The following is a 6,868-nucleotide window of genomic DNA, read 5'->3' as shown; positions in this document are numbered from 1 at the left end:
CGGCCGCACACCCTTCATGAACATGATGAAATCATGTTTTTCAAGCATATCATCTAGTGTTCTTAGCATATAACAAGTTATGGTAAGTGTAAACACGTTATAGAGGCTTGAAAGGGTGATTTAAGGTCTAAAACTAGTGTGTGTTCTTGGTGTTCTTGGCTAAAAAAATGGATGTTTTCATGGATCAAACAAAGGTTTTTGCTAGATAAGGTCGTATATCAACAAATAAAAGGAAGGATTACTACCTTTTATGAAGATCGAGATGAAGATTTGGATGATACTTGAGAGGATTTCGAGTTCTAGCTTTGAAGAAGTGTAAAGGTGTTCAAAAATGACTAAGTGTTCTATATATAGGGAGAGTGTGCGGTTGGGATGGGTGTGTGGCCGCACACTCTTGTGTGCGGCCGCACACTTTATGTTGGTGTGATTGGCTCAAATGCAAGGCGATACAACCACAATATTCATCCCACGACTCATAACCTGCTTATACTAGGCTTTAAACACTCTATGTGACCCCAAACAGTGCTAGAAAAATAGCAAAACGAGTTTGACCTTCATTGATTTGAATATGTATAAGATAAAAATTTCGGATTGTCACACAATAAGAGTCACCACCCTTATATACTCCTCTTGATCGTCCAATGCTGCAGCTATCACATGCGCTACTATACTCCAATAGGGTGTATCTTGGTCCTTGATCGTCTCAGTCCCCACTGACAACCTGCTCAAGCTATATCATTCCCTCGCGACAGACCTACTACCAGATACTCTGATTGAAGATCACCGTCAGTGCGATCCCACAAGGCTCACTCCAAGCTCAGAAACCGAAATCTCTACACCTCATACATATCCCTTAGGAACGAAGATAGCACTACTCGGGTCACAAAGGTGACGTCTCTATTATCGGCCAGTTGCCCAGCTTAGACCGTACTCTTCCATAACGCACCGTCCCTGCTTAATTCTGAGTCTTGCGAATCTTCTGGTATATCACCAGCAATCCCTCGGAGCTAAATCAATTTCCCTATCAAGGGATGCTCCACCAAAACTCATTCATCCTGGCCTTCTGGACCTATACTCTTTCACATCCGACCTTGGTCTAGATAATCGCTACAGAATAAACGATAAAAACCAAAAGCACTAACCGTCACATATCATGGTACTCGAACCACGATGTCTCCTCTAAATCTGCCACCAATCATGGTACTCGAACCATGACATCACCTCTCAATTTGCTTCCAATCATGGTACTCGAACCATGACATCACCCCTCGATCTGCTACTAATCATGGTACTTAAACCATGGCATCGCCTCTCGATCTTCTACTAATCATGGTACTCGAACCATGACATCACCTCTCGATATGATACTAATCATGGTACTCAAACCATGCCATCACCCCTCGATCTGCTTCTTAGAACCTCTGGGATACTCCCTGCATCGAGTATGGGTCCTCTGTTTTCAGTAGTACGGGCCCATACTACCTGCCACATCTACCCATACTCTCTACACGGACCACTCCAGATTCCCTAAGTAGCTGCTCATCCTCCTCTTCACCAATTTCAACACGCATGCTCGCTCCCTAGCAAAATGCTCTACTCTGTCAGCGTACTCACCTGACTAAGGCCACTTCCTAGGCTCTTCCTAGTATCTTACATTTCTCCGCCATCAGCTGTTGAGAAACTCCTTATGATGCCAGTCATCTACCTCCTGAATATCGTCATATTCACTTGGTAGCTGACTCCCATCATCGGGAGTTCCACAAAGCACGAAGCAAGCAGCATTCGGGCGTTGAATAACCACATATAACCCGCTCTAGGTGATAACTCCACTAGCTCTACTCACACTCAAAAGATATCACCGAACTCTGCAACTCTACCTCCCGCGGTATCTAGCTACTCTCTCGGTAGGTTCCACCAATGCTCATCTAGGTATCTCGCCTAGATTACTCCTCTACTCAAATCCCCCTCAACAAGGATTCCCGTTGGATACCCTTACTCGACACATACTCGAAAGCGCATCACAGATAACAACAACTCCTAGGCTAAGGCATCACAAATCAGGACACTCTAGTCCTAATATATGAAATTCCAAGCCTATCTCTAGCATGCATAATATCTCATAGAACATAAGGTAAGGGTATTTTGGGAAATCACCGTTCGGGCTCTAGCTGATTGTACACACTGCTCTTTCTCGTTTTCTTTCAGAAACTCTTGCTCTTTTTTAGAAAAAAATCATTTATTTTGAAAATTTTCCTCCATTCCACAGTTTGAGTCCAGATATACCCGAAGGTGCATCCGAATCCCTCAAACCAAGGCTCTGATACCAACTTGTAACACCGTAAAGTTCAAAACAATTTTTCTTTTGGAAAATTATAATTCTCAGTACATATTTCACAGAACATCATTATTAAATCACAAAAACATAGCTCCATGTTTAATAACATGATCCTCTTAACTCTTTCTCTGGTGTGTACAATCAAGTCTGTGTCCTCCCGCGATCGCAATAAGAAAAACCTGAAACACATAACACATAACACGGTAAGAACGAAGCTTAGTGAGTTCCCAAAATACCCCATATAACACATATTAGCCACTCGAGGCTATAACTCTGTGGACCCTCTGGTCCTAACTCTGTGGACCTTCTGGTCCTAACTCTGTGGACCCTCTGGTCCTAACTATGTGAACTCTGGAACATACACAACATAAATCACATAGAAATAATGCAGTGTATCACATCATATAAATAACATACAAAATGCTCTGTCATATAACTCTAATTACCACTCTAGGTAAAGTATAGTGAGAAGACTCACCTTGGATGAAGAACAACTCCTATAATCACTGCTGCTACGTACCGGACTCTAAATATGTACCAAACCCAGAATAAATCTCAATTAGGAGCTAATTCCAACCTTTCACTCATTGGGTCTAAATATAGACCACCTAACAGCCCATTAATACCCTAATCCCTTTGGGCCCACCAAAGCCCAATAATAAATGGGTCCTTACACGGCCCAATTCCCAACTAGAAAGGCAAGCCCAAACCAAGGGCCCCAAAGCACATATATACACTCCGCTGGTCCAAGACTGTATGCATGAAGCCCAAACTCCAGGCCCAACTCTCAAGGCCCAAAACATCACTTAGCCCAAAAGCCCACAGAGAGGTTACGCGGGGCGTACCTCCTTTGGTACGCTCAGCGTACTCAAGCATTCACAATTTTGATCGGGGACCTCAGCCCAGTACGTGGGGCGTACTAGGATTACGCTGGGCGTACTCTCAGTTTTGCTTAAATCAATTTCTGGGTCTTAACCCGTTAAGACCTTAACTCATCTTTTGGATCTGGACTTCCTAACATCTCCTGCTCCATAAAGTTATCGACTTTAAGCCTTTGCATGGCTGATAAGGTCACAACACATAAAAACTCTTACTTTCTTAACCCAAAATGCTCATAACTCATGCGTGGGTAGATTCACACGATCAAGACCTTATTTTTATGGTTCTCCACCACTAGAAACACTTAAAAGGACAGGTTATTAAGCTCTGGAGTGCATCAACTCATAAAGCCTCAAGCTTGGGACCAAAAACCCGAAAATGGACCCTAATATGCACAAAACAAAAAAGAAGGAGAAAGCGTGGAGCTTTATACCTTCAAATGGTGCTCTAGCCCCAAGAAAGCTCAGATCCACAGCCTGCTCTTCAACTTCACTCCCTTCCATGCTCCTTCTTAACTCTTAAAAGTCCACAAGAACACAAAAAAGCTCATCATGGCCACCACAATCTTCAAGAACGGATATTAGGGTTTGAGAGGGTTTAGTAACTGAGGAAGGTGGTCAGAAATGAGACCATCTCTTTCTTTTTATAGGGACACTTCACTTAATTAGGGTTTCCTTCTGTGCCTAGTACGCCCAGCGTACCCCCTGGTACGCCAGCGCACTAAGTGGCTCTTGCTTAAGAAACACGCGCATCTGTACGCTAAGCGTACGCCCAACGTACTTCGCTGCCACACTTCTCCGCTTTAGGGACTCATCTTGCCTAATCTTCAAACTTCCATAGCTTCTTTGATATAACTCCGATTCCAAAGATTCTCATACCTACGGAAAGGTGATGAGATGCTTTACGATTCCAGAAACTCGCCATAACCCGAGACTTCCTCATGCCCGGCTCGTGGCACACGAACCCTAATCATGGACCATCCGAATCAGGATGTTACAATTCTCCCCCACTTAATCAGATTTCACCCTCAAAATCGCTTCTTATCAACACTTAGATTGAAACCAAACCCAAGAGGCACCAATAAAAGGACCTCATATCCCACCACTATCTTCCCATGGATGCCTGAGTCCAAACAGGAAGTCCCAAATCCAGAACCAAAATCGAACCCTTTGCCGCTAAGCTACCCCCTTTTTGACCTTCCCAAAATCAGGAACTCCAGTCTCTTGGCTCGCGCCAAACCGTCCACTCATGTTATCACCATGATAGTCACCCCCTTGAACCTCAAACTCTGATAACTCACTGCTCCTCTGTCTTCACAAGACAAAATTCAACAATCGGCTATCGATCACTCATACCAATACACCAAACAATCTGGATCACGCCCCAAAGAATGGAAGGGTTCACATCGCACCAAGGCTCATTCACTAAACTGCTATACTAACCCATCCAAACAGTGAATTCTCAACACCCTGCCCCCAGACACAAGAGAATAATCGTGCTCACTCAGAAGTGTCCTCAGACACAAAAATAACCATAAGCCTCAGCTCCATTTCACATACCCCTTTTTAACACTGAGCACTAGGTCTGAACTCGACCCATCCGTTGAACCTCCAAGGTCCATTGCATTATCTCAACCGTCTCAATGGCTCCCTTCTCACAATAACTTCCTCGATCCATAGTGACACACAAGTCATGAAATTTTCTTTACCCCAAGCGAATGCTATATACCCACTGAAGGTCGAATCAGCCCCAACCTATGTTGTTTACTACTCAAACTTCCATGCATCTCGCGGTACTTCCCGTACCTAAGTACTGACCTACACAAGTTTAAGACATCAGATGATAAACAATACCCCTCAATATGTGTAACATCCCGGAAATTCAGAAGTGTAGTTGAAGGGTTAAAAGTGTAAATAAGAAGGTTGACTCGGCGAGTCGATGGATAGACTCGGCGAGTCGAGTCGCGTTACGGGTCGCGTGTTAAGTGACCAACTCGGCGAGTCACATGGGTGGACTCGGCGAGTTGGTGCTGTATGGAGAAAACCCTAATCCCGGGGGGTGTGCCCTATATAAAGAACATATAATCCCTTCTTCAGCCTCCTTACCACCCTTGAGAGCCTGCAAACCCTAGAAATCGAGTGGAACTCTATTGATAGTGAAATTGGAGCTTTGGGAAAGGAAATCTTGAAAAGGGAACTTGAAGACTAAGGGATTTCAGCAAGGGAGTGGTATAGATTCGAGGTCTACTTCAGTGGGAGCTTGCATTGGAGGTAATAGATCTGTTCTTGAGCTTTTGTGCATTTAGATCTATCAATTGTGGGGTTTTTGGGGCATAAATGAGGTCCATCTCGAGTTTGGTGTGAGATCTGAGGTTGCTACCTCAGATCTAGGCTTGTAATGATCCAAGGAGCCATAAAGTCCATGTTCAAGAGATGTAGGTGAAGTCCTTTTGTCCCAAACCTTAGCCCAAGAGTGTTTTATGCTTAGATTTCTTTGGATTCACGTAAAGTTTGCCACTTTACGTGATGGATGGATTGTAGGGGAGTGGATCTATGGTTTGGAGCCCCTACATGGCTTGGAAAGGCACTATATGGATTAAGAACTAGAGGTACTCGGCGAGTTGGATGAAGATAAGCAGGAACTCGACGAGTTGGAAGAACAACTCGGCGATTATGTTGAATGTTGCGTCGGACTCGGCGAGTCTGGTCGTGGAGTCCTAACCTTTTTGATTGAGTTGTGGATCGCTGAGTCAAGGGACGACTCGGTGAGTTGAGCGAGAAAGGACTCAGAGTTTGTTGGACTCGGCGAGTCTTGGGGTGACTCGGCGAGTTGAGTTGTGGATTGGGAGTTTTGAGTATAGGGACTCGACGAGTCAGCAGGTTGACTCGGCGAGTAGAGTCAGTCAGGAAGTTTGACTTTGACTGAGGACTTTGAATTTGACAAAGAGTTGACTTCCATGGGTATTTTGGTAATTGTTGGCATTTATTTTGAGTTCAGTGTCTTGGTGTTGGCTAGTGGTGGAGATCGTGTCAGTGGTCGGAGCAGCTTGGTCTTATCTTTTCAGTCGGCAGTTGCAGGTGAGTTATCCTCACTATATCGACAGGGTCTAAGGCACCAAGGTCGGCCCTTTATCGGATTGTAATCCGAGTATTGTTGTTATGTTATTGATTTGCTATGTTTGCATCCTGTTAGTTAGGGTGGTATATGTTAGAGACCTGGTTACAGTCGGTATCCTGGTACATAGGATGATGCTATATTAGTGACCGGTTATGTCGATATCCTGTTTAGAGTATGCTATGTATGTGATATGCTAGATCGGTTTATTGATGATTAATTGTTATGTGGTCATATGTTTATGTGTACATGGTTGGGTGAGTGGGGTTGGGTTGAGGCGGATCCTGCTTTGTGCTGTAGGACAACATACCCAGGGCGGACCGGATATTCTGAAGGCCCAACAAGTGGTCAGGATAGGTTGTAGGCCCCACAAGGGCGGACCAGACGTGCCAAGGCTCGAGGAGTAGACCAGGCCGACTGAAGGCCCGGTGCGGGCGGACCAGTCATACTGTAGACTCAGAGAGTGGACCAGGTGGGTTGAAGGCCCAGTGCGGGCGGACCAACCACATTGCAGACTCGATGGTTATGGCTAGACACGGA

Source organism: Lactuca serriola, chromosome 5, assembly GCF_051521515.1.
Source record: "Lactuca serriola cultivar US96UC23 chromosome 5, Lser_US96UC23_V15, whole genome shotgun sequence".
NCBI lineage: Eukaryota > Viridiplantae > Streptophyta > Magnoliopsida > Asterales > Asteraceae > Lactuca > Lactuca serriola.
The sequence above is the reverse complement of the archived record's forward strand: the minus strand, read 5'-3'. Positions refer to the sequence as shown.